The 14,148-nt window shown below is 42.0% G+C and overlaps 1 protein-coding gene and 1 long non-coding RNA gene across 5 annotated transcripts in view; both read right to left on the reverse strand.

The window, feature by feature from the left end:
• Positions 1 to 9,315, reverse strand: part of LOC135255017 (uncharacterized) — a 49,771-nt gene extending 40,456 nt beyond the window's left edge. Inside the window, exon 1 of the long non-coding RNA XR_010330038.1 lies at positions 7,255 to 9,315. This is a non-coding gene — a long non-coding RNA (uncharacterized LOC135255017). The remainder of the gene's footprint in view (positions 1 to 7,254) is intronic.
• Positions 1 to 14,148, reverse strand: part of kcnc1a (potassium voltage-gated channel, Shaw-related subfamily, member 1a) — a 301,862-nt gene that overhangs the window by 225,405 nt on the left and 62,309 nt on the right. The window lies entirely within an intron of this gene.

Here is a 14,148-nt window from a genome sequence, read left to right on the forward strand (position 1 = left end):
CTGCAGCATTCAACATGGTCTGCCACAAAATACTCCTCTCCACCTTGGCTGAGATGGGCATTTCTGGGACTGTCCTGTCTTGGTTTGCTTCCTATCTTCAGATAGGCCCTACCAGGTCACCTGGATGGGGTCTGCCTCTGCTCCTCTTCCCCTTGTTACAAGAGTACCACAGGAATCTGTACTGGGTCCTCTGCTGTTCTCCATATACACCAAATTTCTTGGTTCAGTTATTAATTCACATGGCTTCTCCTATCATTGTTATGCAGACGACATGCAACTCTTCTTCTCTTTCCCCCCCTCTGCCTCACAGGTTGATGATAAAATATCTTCCTGCCTGGCTGACATCTCAACCTGAATGGCCAGCCACGACCTGAAACTCAACCTCAACAAAACTGTTGTTCTTCCCTTGCAAGACCTTCCTACTACATGAGCTCTCAATCACAGTTGATGGCGCCACAGTACGAAATTAGTATTGTACCTTATTGACCCTGTGTTTCGTAGTTGTCCAATGATCATGATTTGCACTTTTTGTACGTCGCTTTGGGTAAAAGTGTCTGCTAAATAAATGTAATGTAATTGTGGTAGGGGGGGGCGTGGTTTGTGCGTTGTCTGTAGAGAGAGAGTGGGCGGGGCGGCTCTCGGAGTCTACGCCACAGCTGTTAGGGATTGCTAATCAGCACCGCTCTTTAAATGCATAATTGTTTAACAATGTGCTGATTACCTTGACAGTGAGCCTGCGAACTCGACACCCTCTATCTCTCTATCCCGAGCGGTGGCACTCACCTTGCCACAGTGGTGGCCCGTACGGGGAGAACTGGTATCGGAAGAGAGAGAGCAGAAGGGTTCAGTACACCAGCCACGCAAAGTGGAAAAGAGAGAGTGGGCGGGGCGGCTCTCGGACTCTACGCCACAGCTGTTAGGGATTTCTAATCAGCACCGCTCTTTAAATGTATAATTGTTTAACGATGTGCTGATTACCTTGACAGTGAGCCTGGGTGCTTAAAAAGGCGTTCTCGGAGACAGACGGGAGCTGGTGACGGAGGATGTGCTGCACTGAGGAAGTGGTGTTTAAAAACCCTGTTAAATAAATAACCCGAAAGCCGTGTGTTCGGCTAAAAAAAAATAAAAAGACACGTTCACCCTACGAACTCGTCTCTCTTTCTCTTTGTATCCCGAGCGGTGGCACTCACCTTGCCACAGTAATGTAATGATGAAATGCAAAACGCTATCCAACTGAGTCCACCCATACCCTGAACAATGCAATCAGCAATTGTGTCACCTGCAACCAAGCACACTCACACTGGCATAGCCTGGATTTGATCCAAGATGTGTGGTTCATCCGTCAATCAAATTGAACCTTAACCGAATGAACTGCCCAGAAACTTTATTTTCTGATTTATTTTTTTAACTGATTTATTTTCACCAAACATAAAAAATCAACTAAGAAATTATTTTCAAATTTTAAGTATATCACAAGAATGTTTAGTTCAACAGAGAACAGAAAGCTTGAAATATTTATTTGACTCCCCATGGTATTTTTAAATAGTTCCAATTTTGTGATTCAGATTCAAATCCCTATCAAAAATTTGCATGACTAATAAATAATAAATAATACACTCAAAATAGTAATAGTGATGGTACAAAAGTACCAAGACACTTGGAAATGTAAAAATGTAGGTTCATATGTCCAATACCCGATATGAAGATGTCCATATCCTATGTTTATCTACATTTTATATTTATTTTGACAATGACTTTAGCCCCCATTATTCTGGGTCAATAAATACTTGTGTACCCTGAAAAGATTGTGCTGCATACAAAACTATTCTTGAATTGGCATATAGACACACTAAATATTTTAACCAAACATGTAAGCCAAAACATGTACATGGATTTTAAGCCTGCTCAATCGCATATTATATCTGGGCAATATAAGCTGTTGATAATTTTGTCCATGTACAAACTGACAATATTTGTAAGACTGACTACTGTATTACAAATATTCTGATGATATTAAAAGTTTCACACACACTATCTCCCATTATTTAAACCAGCCATTATTTGTCAGAGGCTTTCCAGACATATTGCAACGCCATCATCTCACACCCAAACATAATTGAAACAATGACAAACATCACCTGTTTGTTGTTAATTCTTCATCCTATATACCTAAACATATCACACAGATAAAACAGACTCTGATAATCACCTGACTATCTTCCACAGTAGGGTAGATATTTAGTTTCCTAAATAACTACACGTGCCATGCTAATTACTAAATTACTAAATATGATTTGCTAATTTTTTCATTGGTATATAATGTAGCCTATTTGTACTTCCAATAACTTTAGCTAGAGTAAGACTCGAGTAAAAATGTGAAATGAGAGAAATAAGTGTAAATGCTATTATTCAGTTTGCTCTGGGGTGAAACAGACCCTCTGTCTTTCAGTTTATGTCCTATCTTTTCATTTAAGAATTGCATCAATGGACCCTGATGATATGCAGTGCCTTCAGAAAGTATTCAGACCCGTTCACTTTTTACACATTTTGTTATGTTACAACCTTGTTCTAAAATTGATAAAATTCACTTTTATTCTCATCAATCTACACACAATACCTCATAATCACAAAGTGAAAACAGGTTTTTAGAAATTTTATCAAATTTATAAATTTATTAAAAATAAAAAACTGAACTATGACACATAAGTATTCAGAGTCTTTGCTATGATACTCAAAATTGAGCCCAGGTGTATCCTGTTTCTACGGATCATACTTGAGATGTGTCTACAACTTGATTGGGGTCCACCTATGGTAAATTCAATTGATTGGACATGACTTGGAAAGGCGCACACCTGTTTCTATAAGGTCACACAGTTGACAGTGCATGTCAGAGCAAAAACCATGCCATGAAATCGAACGAATTGTCTGTAGACCTGCAAGACAGGATTGTGTCGAGGTACAGATGGTACAGAGGGAATGGTACAAAAATATTTATGCAGCATTGAAGGTCTCGAAGAACACAGTGGCCTCCATCATTCTTAAATGGAAGAAGTTTGGAACCACCAGGACTCTTCTTAGAGCTGGCCGCCTGGCCAAACTGAGCAATCGGGGGAGAAGGGCCTTAGTCAGGGAGGTGACCAAGAACCCGATGGTCACTCTGACAAAGCTCCAGAGTTCCTCTGTGGAGATGGGAGAACCTTCCAGAAGGACAACCATCCACCGCACTCCAGCACTCCACCAATCAGTCCTTTATGGTAGAGTGGCCAGACGGAAGCCACTCCTCAGTAAAAGGCACATGATGGCCCGCTTGGAGTTTGCAAAAAGGCACTTAAAGGATTCTCAGACCATGAGAAACAAGATTTTCTGGTCTGATGAAACCAAGATTGAACTCTTTGGTCACAATGCCAAGCATCACATCCGGAGGAATTAGGCACCGCTCATCACCTGGCCAATACCATCCCTACGATGAAGCATGGTGGTGGCAGCATCATGCTGTGGGGATGTTTTTCAGCGGAAGGGACTGGGGGACTAGTCAGGATCGAGGGAAATATGAACGGACCAAAGTACAGAGAGATCCTTGATGAAGACCTGCACCAGAGCGCTCAGGACCTCAGACTGGGGTGAAGATTTACCTTCCAACGGGACAATGACCCTAAGCACACAGCCAAGACAATGCAGGAGTGGCTTTGGGACAAGTCTGTGAATATCCATGAGTGGCCCAGCCAGAGCCCGGACTTGAACCCAAGAGACCTGCAAGTAGCTGTGCAGCAATGTTCCCCTTCTAATCTGACAGAGCTTGAGAGGATCTGCAGAGAAGAATGGGAGAAATACCCCAAGACAGGTGTGCCAAGCTTTTAGCGTCATACCCAAGAAGACTTCAGGCTGTAATCGCTGCCAAAGGTGCCTCAACAAAGTACTGAGTAAAGGGTCTGAGCACTTATGTAAATGTGCTATTTCAGTTTTTTTATTTTTAATAAATTAGCAAAACTTTCTAAACCTGTATTCGCTTTGTCTTTATGGGGTATTGTGTGGAGATTGATGAGAATAAAAATGAATTTAATACATTTTAGAATAAGGCTGTAATGTAACCAAATGTGGAAAAAGAGAAGGGGTCTGAATACTTTCCAACGGCACTGTACAGCAATGAATAATAATTCATTTTTTGTGTTGCTCCTTTTGCAGGCTAATAGTTTGTTTTCTATGACACATTTTTAAATTCTCAAAACAAGAATATAAAAAGGTAATAAGACACAGCAATAATAAAGTGGATAAAATAAAGAGATACAGAGAAAAGGACAGAGTGATACTGCATGGATTACTGGAATATGACCTGAGCAAGGATAAAGAAAACATCCTGTGAGAAGTTGTAATGTGTAGCTTCAACTAGATTTAATTATCAAGCAAGTGGAGCTTTTAGGCGATATTTGCAGCTGTTTTTTTTCTTTCTTTCTTTTTGTGGATTGTAATTTTGTTGGACTGGGTAATCAGACATTGCTTTCTGCATAAGTGATGACATTATTGAATTTTCTCATCACTATATTGGCTTGATTTACCAGTACTAATTTCATGTAATTTCACAATGGACCTTTTTGGTAATGTTGCTATATTGAAATGAAAATGTGGCTTTGGTTGCACTCTGTCCATCATCAAAGATGTACTCAGCAGATCCATACACACATGATGTGAATTATTAGAATGTGAAAATAGTAGATTTTTTGTGTGAAAAACAGCTGTTACCATTTTCCTTATTGAATATTTTATATTCCGATATGAATTATGAATGCATGCATATATTAATATGCAAATAATTACAAGGTTTACCATACAGTATAGCTAAACTGTGCTGACAAGGCAGGATATTATTATTTTTAAAAACCAATAGTTTTTAGCATACGCTGAGAAAGATATTTGAAATTCCCAAAAATCTTGCCATTAGTTTAATTATTTTTACCCACTTCCTACGAACACCTCACATCTTCCAGTGGTACCACCCAAAATTCTTCTGAGGAGCTGGACAGTCACATTCACTCATCTACTGCTCAGTAATCCAGAAAAGATGTGCCTGCCTGTTTACCCATTTCCTGTTCATCATCAAATCATTAAACAGCTGACTCTCTCTAGACCCTTCTCTCTGGCAAACAGCATGCTGACATCCCAGTGTGTTAGTCATGCCTTGAGTCAGTGTAGAACAATAACACTTTTTCTGTCTCTGTCTCAAATCTCTGACTCTCTAACTGCATTTCCAGATTTGGTTTCTCTACAATTTCTCAGCATCACATTGTCCTCTTTTTTCAATTTTAGATTTGTAATCAAACAATTGAAATGTTGTTGAAATGCAAATTCTCACCTTTCATTTAAGGGTATTTTTATACACTTTGGTTTAAACATGTAGAAATTAAAGCACTTTTTATACAAAGACCCCCCCCCCCCCTCCGCATGGGGCATATTAACCTCATGTAAATGTCATGTTTAGTACTTTGTGGCATATACTATGCATGCAATGACTGTTTGAAGTCTGTGACTCATAGGCATCACCAGGTGCTGAGTATCTCCACTGGTGATGCTCTGCCAGGCCTGTACTCCACCCATCATCAGCTTCTGCTTGTTTCGAGGGAGCAAGGCATGTTTGTATTTACCATCTCCAATTGCAACTCTGAGGTTTTAATAGATTATTTAAAAATATTAGGTAAACTGCAACATTTTATTTGTATAGCGTATTTTACAGCAGTTGTCACAATATGCTTTACAGACAACCCTGGCCTAAACCCCCACAGGAGCAAGCCTAAGGCAACAATGGCAAGGAAAAACTCCCTGTGGCAGATGGGAAGAAACCTTGGAAGGAACCAGGCTCAAGGGAGAAACCCATTCTCCTCTGGTCGGCTCAGGGTGCTGACTGGTTACCAACATGTCGGTCAGTTTTATAGGGTTTATGATGTGGCTCAGATGATGGGTGGGGCCGGGTGGCGGTGATGGGGAGCAGCAGGTGGCGACAGATGTGGGCAGGGTGGAGGCAATGACGAAAGAGGGGCTGGACCGCAGAGGTGGGGGAGACCAGACGACTCTCAAAGCACTCTCGAAGTTTGGGGCAAGAGCCCCGCCGGCAGCGTGGGGAAGAGGGTAGAAACAGCAATTAGGGAATTTGCAATAGAACAGACAGTGGGTAAAGTGGCAGTAGTATGAATTGGGGGGACCCCGCCAGGAGTAATATATGGCTGCATAGCTACTGGGACATGGATGGAGAGCCCATGCAGTCATGACGGGTGGACAAACATACCTGCCTATTAAGAGCCAGCCCATGTAAAGTCAGGTCACAGCTGATTGACAGGTGACAGTAAGGAAAGGATTTCCACCCACAAAGCTCTATGACTACAGGCTTCTCCCACCCTGTCTCCAGACTATAACTGATTATAAACCTGAGCATAGAGGTGCGTTTTTAATCTAGATTTAAATATTGAGACTGAGTCTGAGTCCTTTATAAATTTTGGAAGCTGGTTCCACAGTAGTGGAGCCCTGTAGGAGAAAGCCCTACCACCTTTTAGGTTTTTGGAAATTCTTGGGACTACCAAGTAGCCTGCGTCTTGGGATCGGAGTGACCTTGTGGGCTTATAAGGTAGGAGCAGGTTAGTTATGTACACAGGTGCACGTCCATGCAGAGCTTTAAAAGTCAGGAGCAAAACCTTGAAATTTATCGTATGCTTAATGGGTAGCCAGTGAAGTGACGCTAGCATTGGTGTAATGTGCTCATACTTCTTAGTTCTGGTCAAGATACAAGCAGCTGCATTCTGCACAAGCTGGAGACTCTTTAACGAGTTATTAGGGCAGCCAGATAGCAGGGCATTACAGTAATCTAACCTAGACGTAACAAACGCATGGATCAATTTATCGGAATCCCCAACTGACAGGAAATGTCTCATTTTAGCTATGTTGCGCAGCTGAAAGAAGGCAATTCTGGATATGTTTTTTATATGGGTGTCAAAAGATAGATCAGGATCAATGGTGACACCAAGGTCTTTAACGACCATATTAGGTTCAGCCAAACAACCATCACAGTTTAAGGTGTGAGTAGACAATTTCTCCCTTAATATTTTGGGACCTAAAACCAATATTTCGGTCTTATCCGAATTTAGGAGCAGAAAATTTGAAAGCATCCAAACCTTGATATCTACAATACAGGCCTCTAACCGTGAAAGCGGCAGTGCTTTGCCAGGTTTCATTGAAATATAAATCTGTGTATCGTCCGCATAACAGTGAAACTCTACGCCATGTGCCCAGATAATATTGCCAAGTGGTAGCATATATAGCGAGAAGAGTACTGGTCCTAGTACTGGTCCTTGTGGAATACCGTATTTCATTATTGAGGAGCTGGACTCTTCTTCTTTTAAGTTGACAAACTGTTTCCTGTCACATAGGTATGATCAAAACCATGCGAGTGCCTGTCCATGAAGTCCAACACAGGCCTGGAGTTTGTCCAGTAGAATTCCATGATCAATTGTGTCAAAAGCTGCACTCAGATCGAGGAGTACAAGAACCGACACAGAGTTACGGTCGGCTGACAGTAGTAAATCATTTGTAACCTTGATAAGTGCGGTTTCTGTGCTGTGGTGGGGTCTAAACCCTGATTGGAATACTTCAAGGATACTGTTAGAGCTAAGGTATGCACTTAGTTTCTTAGCAACAGTTTTCTCCAATAATTTTGATAGAAATGGAAAGTTTGAAATAGGTCTATAATTTCCATTTTCTCAGGTTCTAGGTTTGGTTTCTTCAATAATGGCTTTACTGCCATTTTTCATGACACAGGTACATATCCTGTAACTAGGGATGTGTTAATGATTTTTAGTATGTGCTGGCCTAGTACTGTAAATAGTTCTTTAACCCAATTTGAAAGAATGAGATCGACTAGCCGTCGATTTAGAGGACATAACTGGTTCGGATAGCTCAACCATGCTAATGGGCGTAAAACAGTTTAGTACCGCTGTCTGTAAATCTTCCTGTTGTAACCAGGCTGTTTATTAATATGAACAGGAATAGTGCATGATGGAGACAGTTTGGAAATCTGGTCTCTAATAGCCTCAATTTTCTGATTGAGAAAGTTCATAAAGTCATTAGGGCTAAGACTGGAGGGATAAGTTGAAAACTCTGATGATTGTTTTTTAGTTAATTTATCCACAGTACTAAATAGAAATTTTGGGTTATGTCTGTTTTGTTCAGTTAGTTTTGAGAAAAAGGCAGATCTAGCAGAAGCTATTTTTTCCATGCAAGATGAAATACCTCTAGCTTTGTTGACCGCCATTTTCGCTCTAATTTTCTAGGAGACTGCTTCAGGGCCCGGGTGGTATCGTTGTACCATGGAGTGTGGTTTTTCCAACTAGGGTTTCTTCTTTTAAGGGGGGCAACAACATCAAGAGTGCTCCTGAGGGTAAGGGTTAGCTGGTTAGTCAGTTGGTCCAGTGCAGCTTCATCAGCATTTTCATCAGCTTTTTCTTCTGTGGAGAGGAATGACTCCAGAAGCATATTCATAAACTTTGGAATAACCTCAGGGTTTACTGATCGGCTGTAGTAATGTCTAGGCTCTGATACAGGTGGATTGGATGCCTTAATATTAAACGTAATGAGGAAATGATCTGATGGTACAGGGTTATGAGGTGCGACGGTAAGATTTACCACACTTAATACCATGGGACAGAACTAAGTCTAAGGTATGGCCACGGTAGTGAGTAGGCTCACAAACATTCTGTACAAAACCAATAGGATCAATAATAGAGGCAAAAGCTGTTCCTAGGGGGTCACCATTTTTATCCACATGTAAATCACCAACAATTATGACCTTATCTGCTGAAATTGCAAGGTGTGATAAAAACTCAGCAAATTCCCTTAAAAAATCTGAATAAGGCCCAGGTGGCCTGTAAACAGACCAAAGAAAAAAGGGCTGCCTGCTAGCACTTTTATTAGCTAGATCGGGTTATACACAGTTAGTAATAAGAACTTCAAAAGAGGAGAACATTATATCCATGCTTAGGCGCTAGACTCAATATGGACTGATAAATAGCTGCAATGCCTCCCCCTCTGCCTGATGGACGTGACACCTGAGTACCTATAAAACCCACAAGAGACGCTTCATTAATTGCAACATATTCATCAGGTCTTAGCCAAGTTTCGGTCAGATATATTACATTGAGATTATGGTCTATTATCAGTTTGTTGACAAGATCTGCTTTTGGAGCAAGTGATCTAACATTTAATAGTCCAATTTTTAAGGATGGTTCACTATGGTTAGTAGCAACGTGCCGTGTTTTTATGACAATTATGTTATCCACATCAATACCATGGTTAGCTTTACATTTGGCATAGATGCATGGAACAGACACAGTCTCAATATAACAGATACTAGATTCTAGTTCAAAAGTATTAGTTAAAGGGGCTTTTGGATAAATACTATTTCTGTTGGCTAGCTCTGAAACGCACCTTGCAGGCAGAGGCGTAGGGCCATATGTCTGGGACACAGGTATAAAGAAACGAGCAGGCAAACACGTAGGGTTAGAAGCCTGCGGCCTGGCCGGCGCCCTGATGGAGTGTCAGGATCTGGCCTTACTAAGACTAGCAGCTATGTTGTTTGATAGAACACGAGGACCTCTCCAGCTCAGGTGGAGTCCGTCTCTCTTCAGTAGGCCAGGCCTTCTCTAGAAATCAGGCCAATTATTAATAAAGCCTGTGTTACTAGATTAGCACCACTCTGACAGCCAGAGATTTAGTGAAGATAGCCTACTGTAGACCTCGTCGCTCCTACGAGCTGGAAGCGGGCCAGAGCAAATTAATTCCCGACACATCTTTTTAGCCACTGCATCTTTTTATAACATAAAATTATTTTTGGTGACCTCCGATTGCCTCAATTGGATGTCGTTTGTGCCGACGTGGATAGCAATCCTAGAGTATTTATGTTTACTTTTAGCCAGCACTTTTAAATTTGCCTCAATGTCGGTAGCTCTGGCACCAGGAATACACTGTACTATGGTCCCTGGTGTCACTAATCTCACGTTTCTCAAAATACTATCCCCTATGATCAGGGCTTTCTCAGTAGGTGTGTTACTGAGTGGGGAATATCGGTTGGAAACGCGAGTTGGGTGGTGCTCGGCGGCCCTGGGCCGGAAACTATGTTTCTTTGGTACCGTGATAAAATCGTCCTGCAGCGAGAACACTAGCGGCGGAGAAACAGTTGCATCTAAACTAGCATCTGGCTCGGGTAAAAGGGAGTTTAAGAAAGTCTCACTCTCCTGAATCTGATATAATGTCCGGATGCGGGTCTCTAACTCAGTTATTTTCTGTGCCAATTCTAAATTAAGCTGACACTTAGCACAAATACCATTACTCGTAAAATTGGCAGCCGAGCTAAGGCTAAACATGCAACAAACTGTGCAGGGAATGGAAGCCATGATGCGCTCTTACCGTATTTTTTTTAGTTGTTCGCTTCTTTCGATTTACAATTTACTTTGGCGAGTAATCCGGAGAAAGTAGTATATGATGCTTACATGTAATATGGGGGTTTTGTTTAAACTAAAGCCCAAGATTGTCATGCCCCGTGTTTCAGTTGTCTTATGGTTTCCCTTGTGTTCCAGTTATTTCTGTTCCGCGTGCCTTATTCCTCACCACGTATTTGCTTTTCCCCACAGGGGGGGCGTGATCTTTCCCCATGCACTCCTTAATCACTTCCAGCCCTCAGCAATTTTCACACTCGTTTCAGGTCACATTTCTCACACCCTCCTTGATTAATTCCTATCAGCACCAGGTTATAAAGCCACACTTTTTGTTTCTGTCTTTGCCAGATCGTTGATTTGTTGCCCAGCGTCACGCTTGCTACTGTGCTATTTCCTAGCCTTGCACCATTTTCGTGACCCCGTTTCCTCTGCACCTTCCTCGGTTTCCTCCCCTCGCACTGTCTCCTTGGCCACAGTTTGTTTGTTTGTTCATGTACCTTGTTCAGTGTTTCCCCGTCTGTCGTGCCTGCGTGTGGTCTGCATTGTGTCTTGTTCCGTGTTCCCTGTTCTTCCGTTACCTCCCCAGCTCCAACCTCCCGATCCAGCCCGTCCTTCGCCGGCCTCCCAGTCCCCAGCCAGCTCCGCCACCGACACCGGAGGTGTTCCCCTCAGCGCCAGCCAGATTCCGGATCTCCCCTCAACACCCCACAGCCCTGCTCCAAGTCTGCCTGGTTCCTGCCGCAGTCCGTTCAGCGCCACGCCAAGCCGGACTCCGGACCTCCGTATCTACCATCTCTGTACCTGTCCCAAGTCCGCCCTGATTCCTATCGTTCCTGTCTGTACTCCAATAAACCCCTTGTATATATCTACTGCTGCCTCTGAGTCCTGAGTCCTGCGTTTGGATCCAGTCCGAGACCGGTTCTTAAAGATAGTGTCGATACGTACTTGAAAGCACGATATTAGCCTGTAACAAACTTTTTCAAACTCCTCACTCTTTCCACCACAAACAGGAAGTCCACCCCCCGAGCACAGTTGGACCACTCTGTCTCTGTAATTCTGTTGGGTTCTTTTTTGTGGACAACTCGGACATTTTCCTTCGTTATGCATGATGGCCATCACCAAAATTGCAGACATGCAATGATCCTTAGGGGAAATATGAGTGGGTTGGTGAAAATTGATGCCAGACAGCCCTCTTAGCAGAGGTTACTTGCACAAAGTTACCAATGTCTCTGTCCATAATGACAACCTTATTGAAAAAATTCAAACATGTATGGCTGCCACAGATACTGGCTTACCTGTATTCATTGATGATGTGACTGCTGATAACAGCAGCAGAAATAGCTCTGAAGTGTGCAGAAGCATCTTCTCTGGTCAAGTTTAGATCCCAAACATACTGCTAAAGCAACAAAGCAGTTTTTCAAAGCTAAAACAGGGAAAAGTTTTCCATCATAGTTGATTCTGGTGGAAAGGAATTAAACATTCTGAGCTGTGACAAATATGAAAAAAGTTTTCAAGTTACAATCTCTAAGATTTCCATTTCGTTCTCTATGGCGGTACCAATGGCGAGAAGCGGTAATTGCAGGTGTGTTTTTGGACCTCATAGATCCAACCGGATCCAACCAGTGTCGCATGTGTGACGTCAGTCAGTTAGCACCTCGGCCACGCCAACTATAACACTTATTATTTACTGAATAAAAAATGGTTGTTATAAAAGTAACGTTATGTACATACTCATTCATTGTCTAACATTAGGCTTTACACTGCCGAGCCGGGTTAAAATGCTGTAGCAGACCTAGGGTAGAATTAGTGATGATCGATTTCCACAAACGTTCTTTATCCACCTTTTGCCCGGTATGAACGTCTTTAACACTGCAGAGAGGAATTCGCGGGATTCGCTGTGGCTCGTGCAATTATGTATCTCGTGCACAATAAACAGTCTTTTTCGTGAATGACTGTTGTGTAATATTTTTTAAACAACTGCCTTGCAAAATGTTACCCCTGGTGTTTCTGGTTTTGCTAGCTAAACTGTTCGAGAATAAAGCTGAGCTGGGTGTTAAATCAGCAATCAAAACAAGAAGAATAAAACAAAAACAAAGGAGATTTCATCAAAAAAGGGCATCAGGGCTGAAGGAACATATGAGGAAGCGTAATAAAATAATAACAACGCTAAACCATACTGCTGTATTCTTTTATTTAGTTTTCTCCGGCTTGACATCTTTACACAGAAATCAGACCCAGCTCTGCTCCACCTATACCCCGGCTTTATTCTGATCAATATATTGATGAACTTGACAGCAATGTAAATAACGGTAACGTCGCCAGTTCAGATCAATGATTCGCAACGAGACGAAACGGTTTTAGAATGTTGCAGAGAAAATTGCAGCGGTGTGAACTGGTTCGTTGCAGAGCGTCTGAAGCCGTTGCCTGGGGTCTCAAAAGACCCACCTTGACAAATCGCCAAGTGCAGTTTTAGAACGTTTACAATCAGACGTCTTGGAATTTTGCAAGTTTCATCCGGTCTTGTTCTGAATCATTGATCTGAACTGACTTTTTAGTTAGCTATATTGCTACGTTGCAATAAGGTAGCATTGCATTCGAGAGACAGTTTGCGAGGTCGGTACCGGTCGGTAGCGTTAGCTAGCGTTTTTTCTAATTGTTAGCTGACATTAGATTGTGTTAATTACATTACCTAGCTAGCTAACGCAAAGTTACCTGATATGAGAGATGGATACTGTGCGCAACATTGTCTAAACTAATGTTGCCTTTCTTGACATGGTCCGGTAGCTAGCGTCATGTTACACAAAAACTTATTAGGGTTCCATAACCCCCCACCCCCCCCTTCTCTGTTATTGTAAGGCTAGCAGACACCGGAAAAAACAGTGCACCGCTCACACACAAGTGAGTTGAAGAGCGAGCCTGTTGCGTTAGCTCCGCCTACCCTCTCTGGCGGACCAACCACTGATGGGTGATGGAAAACGCATCACTAACTATGCGCCGCTTCTGATTTTTTCCCGGGAATGTCGCCACAGACACCCAGTTATCATAAATGATAATAATAATAATAATAATATAAATTAATAGAATAATAGGCTCAATCACCATTGTGTTACCTAATTCAGCGATAGATAGTGACTTAACAGACATTTATTTTAATGAAAATCTTTGAGATTATTACTTTAAGCTACAGCGGCTATAAGTAAGGCACATTTGGGCTGCACTGGCATGTTTGTGCCTCACATGGTGGTAAAAGAAAACTGCTTTAAAGAAAGGCAAAATGGGCTCCCTGCCAGCTGTAGACAAGCCACCATCGAAAAATAAGCTGAAATTGTGTGTTGTGATATTTGTCCATATAATGTTGTTGTTGGCTAAGGTTTAAAGATTAAACATATAATTGCAACATATGGATGTGCATTCACCACTGATATCTGGACAGAGGAGTACTGCAAAACACCCTTCATGTACTTTTCACAGCACTGATGGTCTGGTTTCAAGAGTTTTATTTGTGGCCCCTTTGGACTGTGGTGTTTCTAAAACTGACAAAAGCATTCATAATCTGCTGTTCAAGAAACTCCATTTACTTTTAGAATTGCTGCATCACTGCTGGTGGGCTGAGATGTGTCCGTCACTGACCACAGGGCCAACATCATTGCTGCACGTGGATACAACAGGCTTAATTGTA

The sequence above is a fragment of the Anguilla rostrata genome, chromosome 5, assembly GCF_018555375.3.
Source record: "Anguilla rostrata isolate EN2019 chromosome 5, ASM1855537v3, whole genome shotgun sequence".
Lineage (NCBI taxonomy): Eukaryota > Metazoa > Chordata > Actinopteri > Anguilliformes > Anguillidae > Anguilla > Anguilla rostrata.